Genomic DNA, 22,103 nt, shown 5'->3' on the forward strand with positions numbered 1-22,103 from the left:
CATCTAAGAACTAAATGTGTTGAGAGAGCAAGAGATAATTACAAACATATACAAAACTCCTATGATATAATATTTGTACTATATTAAGCTTGAAACTGTGTCTAATATTCAGGTTCATTATACCTCAAAATCAATTTCCCTGGGATTGGTCACAGTCTGCTGTCATTCTCTTATAAAAAAACCCTAATTCTCACTAAATGAAATTTTTTGTTATTGTCTTAGCTATTTGATACCTTTTAATTAAAATGCTGGTATACCTTCACAGACTCACTAGCTGAGCTACTTGAATTTTCTATGTGTCTGTATTCAAGTAATTCAATTCCTTAAAAAAAAGCCAACAAAAAACCAAACCACCAAAAAACCCAAAACAACAAACCCAGATCCAAAATAGGCTAATTAATCCCCGCGCATATAACCAACAGTTATTATAAAGCTCCTTCTTGCTTTTCTATAATGTAAAATTAATTCTTTCTGCAAAATATTTTCATTAACTCAAGAAAAAATATGCTATCAATACAGGGGTATTTGTAAAAAGAATTGGTGGAAAGTTTTTTCTTTACATGCTTCCACACCAATAGTAGTCAGGATTAGAGGTTTTTTAGCAGTGTTATCGGTTGAGGTAAGCAGGCTTCCAAGATCATCCTTCAGAAGATTCAAAGTCAGGTTGGTAAGCACTGAGATAAAGACATGGTATGAACTGAATATGGCAAACAGTATTGTTTATGTTTAAATATTTTCTTTAGCATATTTAGAGGTGAACAACTAAAAAAAGACACTATGTTGGGCCAAAAGAATGTTTAAGTGAGATTTGATTAAGCAAAGTATGCAAATAACATTCACTTTCCTGTTGGTGGGGTCTCCTGCAGCCAGCCAGCTGTGACAATGCTCTGTCCCACATGGATGGGAGCAGCTCTCGTAGCTCTGCACGCTGAGCAGAAGGAAGACACAAGCATGTGCTCTAGTGCTTATACCTGGTTGGGGACTCCTGAGTGCCTCTTGCTGCGGTGCTCTGAGGTTTAGATGGTTTCCTGAGGGAAAGAAATAGGGAGAGAAACATTGCAAATAGGTTGGAGGGGATTTGCCTTAGCCCCATCTTCCCTTCCCACGCCCCTCCTCTGATAAAAAAGTTCATGGGCGTGAAAATTCAGAAAAACTTATCATCCTATTTTTTTCTTTTTTTTTTTTTTTTTTCCCAGAAAGGTGAGATTTAGGGGAAAGATCACAGAAAGCTTTTTCCAAAGCTTATTTGCAACTCACTGCAGTTCAGAGAGTAGAACGAAAAAACATGATAACTGACCAAGACTAAAGTCCCAGCATTTTCATTCTCTGAGTGTTTTTTAACATCTAATTTCAAGGAATGTGGTTTATTGTAGCTGCTGTAAATAAGTTTTCTAATCATGATTATGAAATAAGTTAGAACCTACATAAGGATCTTTCACAGACATTATCTGTAAACATATTGGAGAATAATGTATTCTACTAGAAAACCTGGGTATCGCATGAATACTGCACGTGCAAGAGAAGAAAGAAAACACATTTGCCAGTTTGGAAGCATATTTCAATATAGGCTATAAGAGTTGACTAAGGAATAAAGTAATAATGTTAAAAAAAAAAAAAAAAAAAAAAAAAAAAAAAAGAAAGAAAACCCAAGAAAACTGGAATAAATTCCCCAGTAAAGAGCTATAAAATAGTTTTTAAAAAATGTTTCAAAAATAGGGGTTTTTTTGTATCTTTGTGAACTGCCCTTCCCATTAAACTTAGAAATGGTAATATAGCTTTTAATTTTTTTTTTTTTTTTTTTTTTTTTTTTTTTTAAAAAAAAAAATAAAAAAAAAAAAAAAAAAAAAAAAAAAAGGAAAGTAAATACAATACATAAAGCTAATAAGAACAGAATTATTTCATACAGAAGAAAATAAACATACAAAATAAACTGTCAAAATTGAAAGGCTGGATTTTGCCAGAAGATAGATAAATTTCACACACTAAGCAGTTAAGCTTTGAAGGGAATACATCAGAAAATTGGAAAGGGTGGGTACAGCAGTTCAAAAAAAATATATGAGCACTACTGAGAAAAGCTTCAAATCACTGCTAAAAAAATAAATAAAAAAGCAAAATATAACTGCCTGTAATGTTGGTATTGCTGTGTTTTGCTGGAAGGGAAAGGCCTGTGGAATTTCACATTTCAAAATGAGCAAATGAACAAAAATCTATGTTTTGATCATAGTGTTTGAAGTCTGAGTCCTAAGAAAAATATCAACTCAAATTCCATATGTTCAAAAAAGGAAGAAGATGGTATATTTTTTTAATTTACTAGACAACTTCAATGGTACTCAAAAAAACTATGAATATGAACATTTTGAAGATGTTACAGTTCATGAAAGAATTTAGGAATGATTCACAAATATTGCATTTAAGAGGAGATGAAGATCCCTTGTTATATATATATATAAGTGTATAAAGAAAACCTCTACAAAAATTACCACAAACAAGCAAAACAATGAAAATTAAGACTGGTGAGGAAAAAACATTGCATGTGAGAAACCAAAACTTAGGAGGTTACCATGAACACTGAAACAGACAAGAGAATTCTTCAAACTTATTAAATATAGAAGAATAAGGAAAAAAAGTAGGACAACTACATTGTAAGTCTGCTTAGAGACTTAAGATTGTCAAAACTAAATTAAAACTATGCATTCTATAGTTCAGTGATTTCCACAGTGTGGAACCACGGTCAACAGATGTCAGTCTCGTTATTTAGCGTGCTTAACGTGGAAGTATTTGAAGTATATAGCTATAAGTGACGTATATGTGTTACACAACATCCCTATTAAATATCAATAGAACACTACTTGAGAGTTACTATATAGAATATTAGGCATATACTAACCCTCACAAAGTACAACTGGCACAGCTGACAAGACAATATAGTTTGAAGATTTGGGTGTATACAAATGGCAGATGGGTCATTAAAAACACCTCCTGCATAAAAACTGTAAATTACTTTCTGGTTAAATTCAGGAGCTATATTTTGAAAGAGGAACTATTATTTCATGGAAAATAATGAACAGTGCTGCCAAGAATGGCATGCTGATGCCCACACTGGCTCCTGAAGAGCGAGTTGCACTGACATCTCCTGCAGTAGTACTCCACCACTGCCTGGGGCCAGGAGGGGCTGAGGCAACCTGCCACCTCTCCACAGCCATCGGCCAGCTTGCAGGGAACAAAAAAGCTCACAACTAGCCCCTCACTTCCACATCTAAATGTAAAAGTCTACAGATAAAGACATGGCAGTGGCAGGTCACTGGAGCAGCCACATAGGAAAATAAAAGGGAGTAGACACCTGATCTAGAACCTGGATGGAGTCTTTCCAGTTTAGGAAGACCAGTAGAAGACCAGAAAGGAGGTTCATATTTTTTGCTGTGCATTACACCTGTTTTTTTTCCAGTAGGGAAATAAGGGATTTCACCTCCCATGGAAATTCCCATGGAAATGTGAAAGGATGGAGGATGGAATCCAATACTGAGATGTGCACTGTGAGATACTCAGAAGCTGAATTTAAATGCAAGTGTTACAAAGATTAATGTGATAATGGGAAATATAAAGCGTATAGAGGGATAAATAAGGAATCTTACCATAGGGACCATTCTGTGGAACTCTACAGCAGCAAATAAATAAATGAGAGCAGAGCATTTGGTAGCAGGCAGAATGAAAATGAGGGACTTCCTCTTAGGACTGCAAAGCAGGGAAATTTGCATTATTTCTGGCATACCAATCTAGCATTGCAGAAAATACAGATAAATTCAAACCCTTCACAGGGCACAATATTTTCTTCTGAAGAAAATAAATCTTAAAGCGATTCAGAACAAAACAGAAGTAAGCTGAAAATTAAGAAATTCAGGCCTTTCACCTTGTGTTTCACTGGCAGGTCCCAAACTCTTATGTACTAGAAGTGCCAATGCTTTCTTCCTTGAATCCAGCCCTTATTATCTTCATGTTTTCTTCTGTCTCTCCCTCTCCCAGCCATTTCCTAATTTTGAAAATTGGGGAGGACAGGTTAGTTGCTGTTCAGCGAGGGTTTGTAATTGTATAGTTACATAAATAAAATACTTTTCATGGTTGCACTGTTTTGACACAGCAGTAAAACATAAAATCAGTGAGAACTAAAACACTACAATCATTATGGCTCCAAATCTGGTGTGAGGAACATATTTGTGCCTCCCCTCCTTGTAACACAGAACAAAATCTGGATGAGCCAATATCAGAGGAGAATAATTGGTTTGAAAAAATTAAAATGGATGGACGAATTTATCTTCATTTTACAAAAAGTTACATGAGCAGCATAAGCATTTGTATTTTTACAAATATACTGCATAACATTTTATGAAAAATTAAGTTCAGATGTCACCCTTGTCACAACACTAGCTTGTTAGCAACCTCCAGAGTAATATTTTCTTTATAGTATATCCATATCCTACCTCTTATTATGGGCCATAGATGAACGGACAGACAAGGGGGAAGCAAATGTGAAAAAAAGAGGCCAATAACATGCTAAAGAAATACTTACCAACTGGCAGAAAGTGCATATTCAAATCAGCTGTGGCACCTACATTAAAGGTAATGTTCCAAAAACATACTCCAGACATAGCAAAATATTGAATCATCTTTTCTAGAACATTACATCATACAGTAAATGTCTTCCTACTTAAAAATCACACACCTCTACATTTTTGGTTCATAAAAACAATATTATCAATTTGATGCAGCAAAACATCTTTATGAAGATTGCACTCTACACAATTAAATGTTACTCTGCTAATCCCTTGCTGTTATACAAGGATAAAAACAATTATAATTTTCAAGAAAGCAGTATAAGGACACATAAGCTTTCTTGCAAACACTCCACTCATCCACACACTACATTTCTAAAACATGGTCACTTGGCTGATAACACTTCCAAAGCCAAAGCCAAAGCTTTAAGAAATCCCTCATGTCATTTAGAATACGTAAAGTATGATTCCAGTATGATGTTTGAAGAGTGTTTTAATTTTTGTTCTAGAAAGTATAAAAATCAACAAAACTGGAAGGCTGACATGGTGTACCTGTGAATTGTATCCGTGATAACTGCATGAAGATTGTTCATCAGATGTTAAAGAAATGAAAAAAAAAATAATAATGGATTTACTGTGAGAAGATTACCTTTTTTCTTTTATGGATGTTTTCTCCCTGTTATATTTTGTTTTAAGAAGCTTATTTTAACCATAGAATAATTGCTCGTTTACAGAAGTTTCTCCTCACTTTGTATCTACTGCAGCTGTTTGAAGGCTGCCATTAACTTCCACAGCATTTAGACTACCTGAATTAATTCATTTATTTGCAAGAATTGCACGCTCGTGTTTACAAAATTAGTTGCCTAAAAGTTTTAAAATTTAACAACAAGCAACTTGCTTTCAAAATGTATCTAAGCCTTTGCAGAAACTAGTTCAAACATTGGCTTATGAAGCATTTGTAGTTTCACATAAATCCTGTGTCAGAAGGAGGACTGGGAAGAGGGAGCAAAAGAAGATCAAAGGATTGGTGCCTTCCTGTCTCACTTTTATTCTCTGTAGTTATTCCTGAAGTTAAAGCCCCCAGTCTACATCTTGTAAGCTATGGGTACATGAAAATAAGAGTTGCATCCTCTAATATTTTGTCTCATATATTTTCTTTAACGCTGTTACACACAGAGCCCAAAAGGACAAGAATACTGGATGCATTTTGTATAGTTTACAGAGGACAGCTCCTTTTTCCACCACTCACTATGCTGTCCACGTCTACATATATTTAAAAATTGACCACTTCCTCAGTGTCTACATTTCTGTAAATATGCTGCATCTTTTCTTCCTACTCTTTGGCCCTAATTTCCCTTCTCCATCCTCTTTCAAGGCAAATATCTGCAACTTGTGTTTCCTCACCAAAGGGAAAAAAAACCTTCTTCCCAAGAAATACTGGTGGTTTGGTTTTTCTAAAGTAAACATTATAAATGCTTCTTGTCTCTCTTAAGTTTATGTTTGATCTCCTTTTACACAGTTCTTGCTTTCCTGACCAAAGTTCCAATTTGCAAAAAATAAGCTGTATTGTAATTGCATTGTATGATTTGGAAGATGACAATTAACCATGAGTTTCCACTTTTGATACAGCAAACTTTTTACGCAAAATAAAAGCATCTGAAAATTACAATATTTTTTCAGTAGAGCTGTCCATCTTCAACACAAAGAATATATCTCAGATATAATTTCTTGTAAAAAATGAAAATATGAGGGATTGAGAGGGTTTTAAGATTTAAACATTTATGCTTTTTTATAGTGCTTGCTTGAAAATAATATAAGGAGGTTTCATTTATTTAACCGAAATGCTTATGTGGTAAGTTTTATTTAATTATTTGACAGTAACATACATTTTTAAATTGCCTATATTGTAGTTCTTCAGAAAGCAGATACTGATCACTATCAACCAGAAAATATTGGCAGGTGCCAAAATGGAAGATATTTTACATGAGTTCATTGAATACATCAATGTAAAAATGTAGTATAACACTTTACTAGCTATTAGCTTTATATATGGTTTTTAATCTTCATATGTCATTCCTAAAAGGGTATTTTCAGATATGCTGCACCAAATTATCACGACAGTAGAGCAGTAAAGTGGCTACTGACTATTGTTCTTGGAACTCATAGAGAACAAAATACTCGCCTTAATCCCCAATTCATTTTTCATGAATCAAATAAAGCGCAAACACAAAAAGGCAAAATATAATATGAAGTTATGTCAGGGATGAACTGGACCCACTGTCTACCTGCAACACAGATTTACTGGTCACACTGTGATGGGTTTTGAGATATGGCTTTCCCACAGTATTAGCCATCAAGCTGCTCAGTCAGACACCTGTGCTCTTGCCAAAAAAGGCTGATTTGGAAATCCAGTTCCCAAACTGAAATAGACAAATAAATGATCCTTTGTTCAATGATATGTGAATGTCCTTGATCCCTATAGAAGTCTTTCTTTAGTCTTTTAACTAATCATTTAGCCTAAAATAATCTGATATTTATACATTAATGTAGCCAATGTTTCTTCAATACAGGCTGTAATACAATACAACTCTGATAAATGAATTTTCATAATACAAATAGAGAGGAAATTACATTAAAAATTTAAGATAATGCTATGAGCAGGTAAAAGGCAATGGATTGAAATGAAACCAAATAGGAAAGGCAGCTTAACTTCTTACCAACAGAACAGCCTCTCCTAGATTTCTCCTGAGGGTTTTGTTGTTGTTCTTTTTAACAAGATTCTTTCTCTAGTGCGTTCCTGATTAAATGATACATGTTGCACTTGAATGTTAAAAAGAAATGTTAGCCAACCAGATATAAACAACAGAACAAAGTCACAATCTGTATCAGAAATTAATTTTCCAGTTGCTCCACTTGAATGTATGTCTTACAGTTTATTGACAAAATATGTTCTTCAGTTATCCTGGTTTCCCAACTTCCCACATTTGTAAAAGATCTGCCTGAAATGTAATGTTTTCTTGATCACATAATGAAAAGACACCAAACATCATCTTACCTCTGTCTGAAGCCTTTCTTTTGTTGGGTTTTAACACGCTATAGAGAATTAAAAATTGCGTTGCTAGAATCAGTATGAAGGATAATGCTGGAATGCTATTTTCAGGCAGGCACTAAAAAGACTCTAAGAAAATTCTTCTTTAACATACATATAGTACCTTTTTTAATTAGAGAGTTCAGAAAAAGCAAAACCAGAAAAAGTACACATGACTTTCAGAGAGGAAAAGAACAAATAGAGGGAATGATGCATTCCTGTGCTATTACAGGATGAATTATTGCCAAGTGCTCTCTGTAAGACCTTGTAGAAGCCGTAAGAGAAAAAAAAACTTCTTATGGTTCATGGTCTCCTTAAATTTCCTGAATGCAGGCAAATTTTTGAGGGTTAAATATAAAGGACCTTTTGCACTTAAGTGGAGATAGAAATACATAAATTAAAGCATATATGGAAGTTCATTAGTGACTTTCCTTTAGCAACAGGAAGTGAAAATTTCTATACCTCATATGTTTAAGGTCAAAAGCATCATTGCTCAAAGGAGAAATCACATTTGAATTTCAGGAATCCAAATGTTACACAGCTAAGAAAATGAAACAGGAATAGTAAGAAGAATTTTTGAATACCATGGCTTTTGCATTTACTGTCCTTAGCAAAATAATAAAAATAAAAATAAGTACCCACAAAAGATTGCCAAAGATTAGAGAGGAAAATCAATGTTTATTATTTTAGTCTTTCAGACTCTTTCATTCTGTCTTCCATCTACTGCTTTTCTTTTCCATTTTTATGTTGTGTAAATTATTAATAGATGTGTCTTTTATCATTTTATGACTTTCAGTAATCCAAAGGATTGAACCAGACAGTTAGAATTGAAATAAAACACTTGTTAGCTATGACCTGAAAATCAGCAACAGGTCTAATTACACATACATGTATAATCTGACACAGCTTTTGTATTGCATCATAATAACACTGTGCTCTTCCACTGCATTGCCTAGTACCAGCAATGGTACCTCTATGTAATTGATACTGCTGACTGCTCAATCTGGAGTAAGAGCCAATTGTTTCCATGTCTAGTCTGAGTATAATCGAAAGGCTGAGACACCTAGGTCTGTTTAGCCTGGAGAAGAGAAGCCCGAGAGGGGATCTAATCAATGCTTATCAATATCTAAAGGGCGGGTGTCAAGAGGGTGGGGCCAGACTCTTCTCAGTGGTGCCTGGAGACGGGACAAGGGGCAACAAGCACAAACTGGAACACAGGAAATTCCATTTCAAAACCAGGAAAAACTTATTTACTTTGAGGGTGCCAGAGCACTGAAAAAGGTTGCCCAGACATGTGGTGGAGTCCCCTTCTCTGGAGAAATCCAAAACCCACCTGGATGTGCTCCTGTCCAACCTGCTCTGGGTCTGGACTAGATGATATCTGAAGGTCCCTTCCAATCCTGTCCATTCTATGGTTCTGTGATTTTTCGTGTCTCCATTTTATGGTATTCTGCAAGCTCCATAATAGGAGTTACAGAAACCTGGATGAATGGGTTTGTCATGCTACATGACGCTGGAGAGATTGGGTGGTTCACAGACATGACTGGTTGTGTCATGTTGTGACAAATCTTGAATGGCTTGAAACTCAACATTTCTTGAAAAGTGAGTGAATCTCTAACAGTACGGTTTCATTTTTCTTCTGACTCTAGGGACCTAGTCATGCTCCTTAATATTTCATGCAAGGGCAAACAAAATTCTGTTTTTTGGAAAGGTGATGCACAGCCTTTTTTTCTTTCATTATATCGCGTATCTATCATCTCCAACATTTTGCAGAAAAGACAAAGAGTCTAGCAGCTTTTAAATACATTACAGTGTAAAGGAATTTAACAGTGATACACGAGTTTAAAATAATAATAAAAGAAAATTAAAAATAAAAAGAACACCTGAGAAACTCTTAATAGAACTCACTGGACCAGACCAGGGAATGACTCACAATATTATTTTAGCGGGCAGATATTTTGCCTCCATTTTCTGCAGCTGCTACTAAAATAAAATGAAATGTGTTTAAATTTATGTAATCCAAAAATATGTAGAGACCATAACCTCAACTGCAGATACCAGTTCTATGCATTTTAGGAAAGGAGCAGAAGACTAGCTTTAATCTAATTTTCCAGTTTTCTAATGCTTGCTATGACAGAAGCCATTACAAACCAAACCCTAATTCAAGTTTGCCTGGAGGAGCTTTAAAATTAAACTGGTTTCAGAAATCTCACAGACCCCTGTGCCAGCTGGGGGTGGGAAGGGCATCACATCCGAACATGTAGCTTTGAGGAACAAACACGATTCCTAGAGAATCGTGCTGTTAGGAAAAACCTCCATTTACGAAGTGCCTAAAACCACACAGCAAGCTCAACAAAACCCATCCTGCCAGCTGCCAGTCGGCTATTTGGGGGTATCACACACTCATTTGGGGACTGGTATAGTTCTGGAGCCCACAGAAACTCTCAGAGCTGGAATAGCCGTAACAGAGAGCATAGTTAGCACAGGGCTCTGCCACAGGATCTGCACATTTCAAATTCAAAGGACCAAACGTAGCTCCAGATGCTCTGCAACAACCTGAATTTGTGGTACATGGACAGGCAAAGATTTTTTGCACTGCTCAGCCTTCTGCCCAGCTCTTAGGACACCAGGAGACAGAAATAAAGGGGAGAAAAGAAGAAATACTTTGATTTTTGGTTACAGTGCAATTCTATTGCTGTGTATGTAGGAATAATATACTTCCTGTAGTATAATAACCCCCTAGCCTGTTTTTAGCAGCCTGCCTTCAATAGAGAATGAGCAACAGGATTAGAAACATCTTTATTACAATTTTATTCCTTCTCTGGGCCATTTTTCTCAGCACTTTACTGCTTTCCCACTTCTGTCTGGTATAATAAAAGAATGGGATACCTCTCCTCTTATCCTACTATTCAGCTGATACTGAGAGAATAATAAAAGAATGATTCAATGTCCATTTGGAAAATCAATCAAAGTGGATTTTGATCTATTCTCAAAGGCCTAAAGATTAGCTGAAAAAAATCATTACATAAATCTAGATTCACAGTCCTTTTCAGTAATATGGATAGGCGTAGGTACATGACTAGACTTTTAAGGGAACTTACAGCTCTTAACACCAGCCATCAAATGGGATTTTCAAAGGTACCTAAGTATCTAATTCTCATTGGTGCCTATCTGCATCTTCATGAGCCTAAGTACTATAAAAAAAATCCATCCTTTGATCATCATCAAGTGCATAAGGAAACCCTCAAAAGCATGCAAATAGCTGACAGATAGTCATTCAGAGGAATGGAGCTAGGAGGGAGCAGACAAAACAGAATAAGTAATTCAGAAGAACAGGTCATTTCATAAATAATCTGCCTTCTCATTGAGTGTTTGGAGCAAATGGTTCAAGTAAGGAGAAGTTATTTAATTTTCATTCCCCAAAAAAGTCTTTAGTCTTAGTCTGATTTAGGCATAGTCCTTAAAACATGGTATGTTGTAGCTTATATTTTCCAGTCTCACTTACCCTAAAGAAGAAAACAGAAGGAGCACGTTTTCTGATTCCATTCAGTCTCTTTCAGTAAATTTATGCTACTGCAGCTTAGGATGTAAACATCTGCCCAATCCTTTAAGAGAGCCAATGATTTCCTTTACATGTCCTGTTCCTTTATGTTATATTTTTGAGAACATGTTTATCTCACTCTGCTTTTCCACAGCAGAAATGCTATTTCTTTTCATAAGAGAAGAAATTGTTCTGCCAAAAATTCAAATAACTTACTTTCTGCCAAGAATTCAGCTAACTTTGTTTAAACTCCATTTTTTCTGGAAGATGGAAGTATATGTTCCAGATACCATTTGAAAATGACATGCAAATTCCTGCATATTCCTTAAATTTGCTGAAATGAAATTGTGTTTGCCACTGAAAGCTTTCAGAAGAAAAATGGAAAGCAAGTTGCTTTTTGGGTCAAAAAGAAAAGTTTGGATTTTTTTGAATTTGTGTGGTGGTGTGTTGCAACATCTCTTTCTCAGGGCTCACCACATCTGTTGTGTCTGCTTTACTGCCACAGCCTGTAAGAAAAAAGACTATATTCCTTTTCTCTCACTGAGGTTTTACACATGTTCTTTCCTCTTGGCTTCTGAAAGTTATTCCTATTCAAAAATAGAGATGCTTTTGTCTAGTCTGTATGTAAAGAAACAAATAAGCACCTCCACCAGAAGCGCAGTCTCTGCATTTCCCTGTGCTCTGAGGAAAACAGGGACTATTCACTCTTGTTATCTTCAGGAAAAAGCATGAACGACAGGCTGCTTTATTATTATTTGATAGAGTATAAATGCAACAGTGAGGTGTCTGTCACGAGCTGGCATGACTGCAGAAGTCTGCTCGTTTACAAAAGGCATTTCCATTGCTCAAGGTTTTGAATGACATAGAGAGAGTACAAACTACCTCTAAAGGTTTATTGACATTGCTTATTTAAAATAACTTACTGATCAATACCTCTAGCTTCCTCACTAGTAAAGTCAAAGTCAACATTATTTCTATTTACTCAAAAATTCAAGATAAATAACTGATGCAAATGAGCATGTATTTTCTCAGTTCAGCAGGTAACAAACTTTAGGGAAAATGCTGTCTTAAAACTAAATTCATGGGGGTGCTATAGAAGGAAGGAAAAGAGAAGTACATTTGACAGTTCGCATCATCAAAGTTCCTATTTAATCTGTATTCTTATCACACAACTCTAATGTTTTGTTTTATGACACCTGGATGCTGATTTTGCTTGACTAACAAATTTTCTGGCTAAGTGAAAGAAATTACTTTTTTACAGTTAACATGCAGAAATTATAGTTATGCTGGTAGACAATAGAAAATAGAGGAAATGTCTGAACTCATCACTGAGGTGATATAGAAGCTTTTAATTACCCAAATTCACAATAATTACTCATAAACCCACATCACGGATTCCAGACTTCAGCTTCCTGCCACACAAATCAAAGCCAAAGCTGGATTCATTTGCTCCCCTATAAGGACCTAGTGCCTTTGCTCCCCTATAAGGACCTAGTGCCACGTGGGACACGCTGAAACATCAGCTCGAGATCAGCAGATTTGGTGCAGGACCTGTGGGAAACTCACTGCCTTCTGAAGGAGTAGCTGGAGACCTGGCAACAGACCCCAGGGCACCTCCAGGGCACTAGACAGCTATGCTCATGTGACTGAACAAAGTCTCAGGAGTCTTCAAGGTCAGCAAATGTTATAGACTTTTCCATCTGACAGAACACTACAGCAAGGCATTCAACTTGGGATAAAAGTTGAAAGTCAGGCCAAAGCTTTAAAGATGTCCAAGTGGGCAGGAGAGCCTTACAGATGGGTAGGATTTTTCTGAAACTAAACAAAAACTTCTAAAAACTGGCCCAAAAGAAAGAATTTTTGATGAAAAGTTGAAATGTTTGTGATACGATCTATAGCAACTTATGGAATCAGTTTTGATTTTCTAAAGTCAGAAAAGATAGAAGAAACACCCTGAGAAATATATAATTGTCAGATAAATAAGGTCAGTCTTAAAGAATTAATAAATCACTTTTCTTGGGTAGAAAGTAGAAACAGAAATTCTATATTTCCTATATTTAATTCTGTGATGAGAAATGCAACATTTTACATTAAAAAAAAAAAATCCATACTAAAATATGGAATATTCAGCTTCATCTCTAAACTGTGTCTTTAAAAAAAAATTATTTTTTTTTATGAGCTCGTCCAGGCCCAGTCTAAATGTCTCTGCTTCGACATGTTGATCATAAAGACTCTAAACTGTTTCTTGTGCTTATAATAGCATGATACATTTCATTGTTAAAGGATTAGTAGAATTAGTAATGGATTAATAATAGTACAATTAGTAATGAATCTGTAACTGAAGAATGTTTTTAAAACATTTGTTGGCCTATTTTACATATCTCATTCACTAAAGATACTGTCTCTGATACAGACTGCGAACTTGTGCTCAGGCTATAAGAAAGAGACAAATAGAAAACCATGTTTTTAAATCATTGTACATAAAGCCTCTTCAGTGTCTACTCTACTTTGCATGTTTTACAATCCAAATTTAGCAGCTTCTCCCATCTTCTAATCTTTAACAATTCTTAAAAGTACAGAATACAGTGAAATTATTATTTTCCACTATTTTATTAACCAAATATATTACTTGAGATGATTGCTATTGTCTGAAATATTAGTCTAAACACCACTGAAAACAAATAAATTTAGCCTTCCATCTAAATCATCATCATTATGGACTTATTTTCAATAATGTAAAATGACGTCTGCATTAAGCTACCAAAACTTTGAAATGGAAATAATTTACTACAAGCTGATAAAAAATCTGGCGAGGAAAAAAATGTCTAAATGTGCACTGCCACCAGAGGATAAATCAGAGAATCTGCATGAATTTTAAAAACAGCAGTGGAAAATAAACAGAAAAAACTCCAGAATATATGATGCTTTGCACCAATAGTATACTTCAATTAGTCTGACAGATAAGTTGTATCAGCACTAGTACAAATGATCTGACATCATATATATTTTTTTTTTCTTACAGATCAACTAAAAACCATAGAATCATAGAATGGTTTGGGTTGGAAGGGACCTTAAAGATCATCTAGTTCCAACCCCCCTGCCATGGGCAGGGACACATCCCACTAGATCTGGCTGCCCAAAGCCCCATCCAGCCTGGCCTTGAACACGTCCAGCGATGGGGCAGCCACAACCTCCCTGATGATGCTAGCAGATTGAAATAGCTCAGCTAAAGTGACATTCTGGGGCAAATGAATTCATAAGGTGTCATTAAACAGAAAATATATTTATTTAAGCGATCAAAGAACTTTCCTTCTAGTGTTCATGGTACCTAGCCAACCTTTTCTGCTTAAACTCCTTTTAATGTCTGACTAATTGATAGTCAGGGGCAAAATTGGAGCATCTCACACTGTCATGCCAATTCAAGGCCTACATAAAATGGTGATTCGAACAGAACAAAACACCGCATTTTACATTAGAAAGATGTCACAGTCCTAAGCCATTTCTAATAAATAACTCCGGCATTTACAACGAAAGGGGGACAATGGTGCAATAACAATTTGTCTGACATCAGCCTGTTCAAAATTCCTTCGAAGCCGCGTGGAGAGGGCAGTCTGCAGTGCGGTCCCCCAGGAGGCATTGGCATGTTTCATTATGACAGTCCTTGGCAGCCCATCAGCTCTACTCAGGAAGTGATCGGCCCCTTCCAGCAACCAAACTAATTTGTTTCCTATTCCAGTTCTTTGATTCTCCACCCTCTGGCCTCCTCCTTTTCTCTACAAAACCATCAAGGCAAACAATCCCACTCAGACTAGAGTCTGGGCTACCCAAAGCAACCCCAGGCAAAGGGCAGAGCTGTGCCATGCCCAGCACCACCTGCTGTGCTACTCTCTACCCAAGAACACGTAGGCAAGAAGAATGGCAACCACTTTTCCTTGGTGATTAAAGATTTTTCACTAAACTGCATAAACATCTGTGAAATGGTTCCAGAGGAAAGCATACTCTGCAGCTATTTTTTAAGGTTGTTCTCTTCTAATGAAATCTGTCTCTCATTAAATTCATTCAGATCACTTCCTAGCCTTTCAGCGCAACAGGCTTTGAGTTGCCTTCAGAACAGTGCTTCATGAATGGAGAGCCTTGATATCTTTCTTCATTTAAATTTTTTTTCAGTCTGAATATAATTTCTGTGGTGCTTCCTTAGCTGCTGTTCTGAATTAAATTACATTGATTTCTTTCTACTTGGTATTATGTATGCAGGTGCAATTAAGCCATAAGACTCTAAGATTCCATAGTGAAATAAGAAACTTTGCAGAAGTAATCCTTCACTGGCCTTGCCACAACAGAAACTGTCTGCTTCTAGTTGAACAAAAACCCTGAGAGTGCCCCTTGAGAACTGTTTGAAAGTCAAAACATTCCTGTCAAAAAAGATGGGAGTCCTGCTGAATCCTGTTTTCCCTCCTTAGTGGGATACAGAAGCGTTGTACCTGGGATAACCCATTCATGGCAAAATCCCTGTTCCAGAAACATCAGTAGCAAATGCTTGTCTCCAAGATTGGAATTTTATTCAAGCTGTTTGTATGTTCTCTTTTCCTTCTAATTAATTTTCACAGATTATTTTTGAAATAGTTATTTATACCCCAATATTATAGAGAAATGAGAAATGCTATCGTTATAATTCATGCAAGAATATTGGTCACTATTAATAATTGTTGTTGGAAGTAGCTAGTTCACCTCAATGAAGATGATGGAGCCTGTACAATAGAACACACCTCATTTCTCTGACCTGGGAACATGAGCTTTTGTGTCACCACTGAACCTTTCTGTTATTTTGACACATTACGTTTATATTGTTTGACGGCATCTTTTATAACTGCATTACATATAATCACTGGTAAATGTCTGGACTGTGTCAAGAAAAGAAGAGAATTGGACAAAGAAACCATTAATATTCACAATCATGTAGCGTTTAATTTTAATCTACCAGTCCAGTTGCAGCCATCTGCACAATTAACTCGACTGACCAAAGGGAGGTAGAGGAGGCTTAGCTTGAATCTGGGCTTGGGAAAGGAGTGTGATTCTGCACACGGGCGAAGGATTTTCTGCCAAAATAAGACCACTAAAGTGGTATTCCCAGGACTACCTGTCTCTTGGCACCCTGATGATCAAGGAAGCAGACACAACTGGCAGATAGCTGCTGTAATGACTGAAAGATGAATCAGAAGTGTATGATCTACCATGTCTGGTCGAGAATTCAACAGCACTTCACCCACTCCCAAAAAAAACTCCTGTTAGAAATGATTTTGGATGACATGGATTTTAAAAACCTCAGCTAAATCATAGAACTCACAAGGCTTTATTGTCAGTGCTTTTATTTTTCTTTTTTTCCCCTAAGTATCAGGCTTACTGATACAGCTCTCTGAAACTGAGAGCTGCCCAAGTCCGCATGAATGCCACAATCATTAATCATGAACATGACAGCAAAGCTCCTTGGAGCATGGATTGTACCTTCCCCCACATGCAATGCAGACATTCAATGAATAATAGACAGTACCACAAGTTTTAAGTCTTTTGACTTCACTATATTATCGCTCCAGATATAAATGTTGTTTAGTAATCATCAAACTATCACTTAATATTTAGTTTTTTTAATTTGTGCAGACGTACTTTTACCTTCTTTTAGAGGGACAAATATCAGCTACTAAAGTCACCTGTCTTTCTGGCTGGAAATTTTTAAGAAATTCAGGAAATTAGACACTTAGCTTTCTGAACTCTGAAATCTCAGCTGAAAAAACTAGTAATCATTTACAGAAAAAATTTTCCACCAGCAGTTTCCGTAATAGCATCTTGCTACTCTGCTGTCAATGCAGCAACAGCTTGCCCTGATACAGGAAACTCTGAAAAACAAAAGTGAAATTATAAATCTCACTTATTCACAGGTGTGTAGAACCTCCATACGCAGACAGTCATCAAAATAGGATTTACATATAGGATTATATCACATTCTTTCAGATCTCAGTTCTTTAGAAAAAAATCTCTGGCTCTCCTTATGACTCATGTAGATTTGGTTATATAAACTGATCTCCAGTCACCCATTTTCTACAGTGAGTTTCTGCAGTATAATAACTAATATAAATGCAACTCCTGCAAAAAATATAAAGCTATAAAATATGCAGTAATCTCTTTGTAGCTTGCTCAAATCTTGATCAAAACATGTTATGTTCCACATGCCAAATTCCATCAAATATCCAACCCTGTTAAACCTAAAACCAGAGAGACAGAAACAGCAGTACTCCAGGAGATCTGAGTTTTTTTAAGGGGTGTTCTTGCAGCTCAGCTGAGAGGACAACGACCATCTACTGTCATGGAATCAAAGGCAGCTAAACAAAATTTCACTGTGTCAGCACTTTCTTCATTTACTGGCAGGAACACTGAGAACAATTCAAAATGTTACAAATTTTATGGTCTCAAACTGGCCTTTCTTTTGAAATAATTGCTTCTTTATTTTTGTGTTTATTTCTTTTAATCAGGACCGTTGCCTCTACTTGTCATCACTTAAACAACACAAATTACAGATAATAAAATATCTTTTCTACCATATGTCTTCTGACTACGTGAAATGTTATCTTTTCAGGAAAGCATCTTTTCTGATGTTACATTATTACAGTGCCCCATGCTCATCCAAAAAGTCAGCAGGGGAGCTTTCACCTGATATGTCAGAAGTCTCCAACTGTGTTATTCCAAACTTCTATGGCCAGTGTGGAAAGCACTGAATCATATTGAATCTTATTAGATCCCTAATTAAAACACTATAGTAAAGCACTTGAAAATGCTTGGACTAAGGAATTTGTACAAAAAGAGATTTCTATGCATTGTCAATACATTTACATCATCAAAAAAAATAAACTTCTATCTCAATGTAATTACAGTGCCATCATTTAAAAAAATCAACTTAACTCCTTCAATCTAGCTCTATCCAGGCATCACTTCCCATGACCTCCCAGTACCCAGACCTGCAAACTGTGAGTTATAGATTCCTCCAACAAATAAGCTGTAACAACCATCTGTTTTTTGCCTTTTCATTGCTTCTTTCTCCTAGATCACAGTGCAGTAAATACCCAAACCCTGAAAAATAGCTTCCCATCATATTAGCACTTTGCTTCAGTGACACACATCTTGTTCTCACCAAGGTCACTGTAAAATCTGTTTTTAATCTTCATGGTTTGGTCAACCCATCCTCAATTTTAATTCTCCCATTGGTAACAGTCTTATAAAGTTGCCTCATTTTTAAGATCTTGAATATTTTAAGACTTGCTTACATTTCTACCCTTGTCGCTTCTTCACCTATTTCACCTTTCTTTCTATAATTTCACACTATCCAAAATCTCCTCTCTTTGGCAGTTGATCATGCCATCATTCTTGCTTTCTTAAAAAATTCTCAATACTAACTTCTAGAGAAAATCTTATTAAAATGAAGCAATAATAACATTCTACATATAGGTACATTTTTTAATCTGCACAAATATACACAAAAATTAATCCAATGACCATATTGTCTTAATTCCTTTCTGTGCACGCAATCTTAATTTTAATTCTATTTCTTGTATCAAATCTAAATTCAGGTTTGATGTTCTTTTCTTTTAAAGAAAGAATCACGTCTAAATAGCTGTTTTATGGACCTCTTTGAAAAGAGAAAATTGTTTGCAAAATACAGCAAATCACCATTGGATTAGAAATAATGCACGCATTTTAATAAAGCGATTAGTATATGGAACAGATATCTAGGAAAAAAATACTTCCCATATATTCTCCATGTCCAGAAATATTCAGAAATATCTGCAGTTCACGTGTTGTAGGGTAGACAAGGATTGACACTGCCTAATGATTGTGTCCATTACTTAAATTCTAATGCACATTCCATCTCAAAACATAAACAGTATGCCAGTACACATATAGCAGCTGCAGTCATGAATAGTTCAAGGAAACAACAAACTAGCAATTGATTAAAAGTTCATTGGTGATTTCAATGCAGCTCACCATGCATAAGATACAGAGAACTTCTTTGAACTTGATAAAAAGGCTAATTTATTTCTGTCTGTGGAGAAGAACATCAAGTGTCTATTAATACTATACTATTTCAAACACATTTATTCAATGGGGTTTTCTTTATAAATACTTCTTGCAGGGTAAAGTCTTTAACTGCTGCTGGCAGTGGAATATTCACAGAAGTTTCAGAAACAAAATCAGCCTGTCATATCTAGGGGAGAGACTTTTCAAAGTAGTTGGCTTCAGGAATAACCTCAGACTTAATGCTTTAATTTTGTTTTATATTTGAAGCTTCAGTCTCTCCTTTCCATTGGTAAAATAAATGGAAACATAAATCAAACTTGTGCTTTACTGGAAAAGGGGAAACATAACCCCCATTTTCAAAAAGGAAAAACAGGAAGACGCCAGGGAACTATGGCCAGTCAGTCTCACCTCTGTGTCTGGCAAACTCATGCAGCAGATCTTCCTGGAATCACTGCTAAGGCACATGGAAAATAGGGAGGTGACTGGTGACAGCCAACATGGCTTCACAAAGGGCAAGTCATGCCTGACAAATTTGGTGGCCTCCTATGAACGCTCTACAGCATTGGTAGATAAAGTGATAGCCACAGATGTCACCTACCTGGAATTTTGCAAAACATTTGACACTGTCCCACATGATATCCTGGTCTCTAAACTGAAGAGACATGAATTTGATGGGTGAATCACTCGGTGGACCAGGAACTAGCTAGAAGACCGCACACAAAGGGTTGCAGTAAACGGCTCAACGTCCAAGTGGAAGCCAGTGATGAACGCTCTACAGCATTGGTAGATAAAGTGATAGCAACAGATGTCACCTACCTGGAATTTTGCAAAACATTTGACACTGTCCCACATGATATCCTGGTCTCTAAACTGAAGAGACATGAATTTGATGGGTGAATCACTCGGTGGACCAGGAACTAGCTAGAAGACCGCACACAAAGGGTTGCAGTAAACGGCTCAACGTCCAAGTGGAAGCCAGTGATGAGCAGCGTTCCTCAGGGGTTAGTATCAGGACCAGTGCTGTTCAACATCCTGTCAGAGACATGAACAGTGGGACAGAGTGCACCCTCAGTGAGTCTGCCGATGACACCAAGCTGTGTGGTACAGTTGACATGCTGGAGGGAATAGATGCCATTGACAGGGACCTGGACAGGCTTGAGAAGTGGGCCCATGTGAACCTCATGAAGTTCAACCAAGCCAAGTGCAAGGTCCTGCACCTGGGTCATGGCAATCCCAGGCACAAATACAGGTTGGGTGGAGGATAGATTAAGAGCAGCCCTGAGGAGAAAGACTTGTGGGTGTTGGCGGATGAGAAGCTCAACCTGAATCAGCAATGTGCACTGGCAGCCCAGAAAGCCAACTGCATCCTGGGCTGCATCAAAAGAGGTATGGCCAGTAGGTCCAGGGAGGTGAATTTGCCCCTCTACCCTGCTCTCATGAGACCCTACCTGGAGTACTGCATCCAGCTTTGGAGTCCTCAGCACAGGAAGCACATGGACCTGTTGGAACGAGTCCAGCAAAGGACCATGAAGATGATCAGAGGACTGGAGCACCTCTCCTGTGAGGAAAGGCTGAGAGAGTTAGGGTTGTTCATCTTGAAGAAGAGAAGGCTCCAAGAAGACCTTATAGTGGTCTTCCAGTGCCTAAAGGGGGCCTACAGGAGAGATGGGGAAGGACTCGGGGATTGTAGTGATAGGACAAGGGGTAATGGCTTCAAACTGACAGAGGGGAGATTTAGATTAGATATTAGGAAGAAATTCTTTGCTGTGAGGGTGGTGAGACACTTGAACAGGTTGCCCGGAGAAGCTGTGGCTGCCCCATCCCTGGAGGGGTTCAAGGCCAGGCTGGATGGGGCTTTGAGCAACCTGCTCTAGTGGGAGGTGTCCCTGCCCAGGGCAGGGGGTTGGAACTCAATGATCTTTAAAGTCCCTTCCAACCCAAACCATTCTGTGATTCTAAATCTCTCTCTCATTATTCTTGAATCTAATATCTAGAGAAAAGGCAAGCTATAGGTTTCTGAAGGTTATTCAAAACTTGTTTGTGAGCTTGGGCTGGTTGGGTTTTTTTTATTTTATTTTGCAAGCTAAATTCTATGGTACAGGTACAATATGGATAATCTGTTTAACTGGTAATTGTTTCTTTCTTCTGATGCAAAAATTACCTTTCCTTAATAAAATTAAGGAATTACATTTCCAATTTACTGAAACAAATGACAGACTTCTCTAAAACTTATTTTGCAGCAGGTTTTTCCAGTACCATAAACTACCAAATCAGAGAAAATATAAACACTGTACACATCTTTTAATGTCTTTCAAGATCAACAATAATAATTATATTTTCTGTCAGCTTTGCAAGGTGGCTTTCACCAGGTCTGATGTCCCAGCATGTAATTATGTCATTCAGTTTTCAGGTTTTTTTTCTTTTCCTTTAAAACACTTGCAAAAGCAACATCTAGGGAATTTCACAGCTGATGAAATCTTGGCCCTAAAACAGTGAATCACAGAACTCCCACTGATTTCATCAGGGCCCGGAATCTCATTAATGCCTTTCAAAAACTAATATCCTATTAAATAAAATATAAAAAGGTACATTTAATTAATTATGCTTTTCTAAAATCTTCAGAGAAGCACAGCTTCTGACTTTCATTTCTCAAAGGCTCAGACAGACAGGTCCTAGAACTGCTCAGATCAACAGCAGAATCCACCTTACCTCCTGTGCCTTTGGGGAGAAATGGCAATATTTTATGTAATAATAATCCTAAAACTTTTATTTCATTCAGGATTGTGCAAATAATTCATTTTAAAAGAAAAGAAAATACTCAGGAAGCTATCAAAGAGCATGTATTTTCTTTTTCCGGTCTATA

Source organism: Calidris pugnax, unplaced genomic scaffold (genome assembly GCF_001431845.1).
Source record: "Calidris pugnax isolate Ruff unplaced genomic scaffold, ASM143184v1 scaffold58, whole genome shotgun sequence".
Classification (NCBI taxonomy): Eukaryota; Metazoa; Chordata; class Aves; order Charadriiformes; family Scolopacidae; genus Calidris; species Calidris pugnax.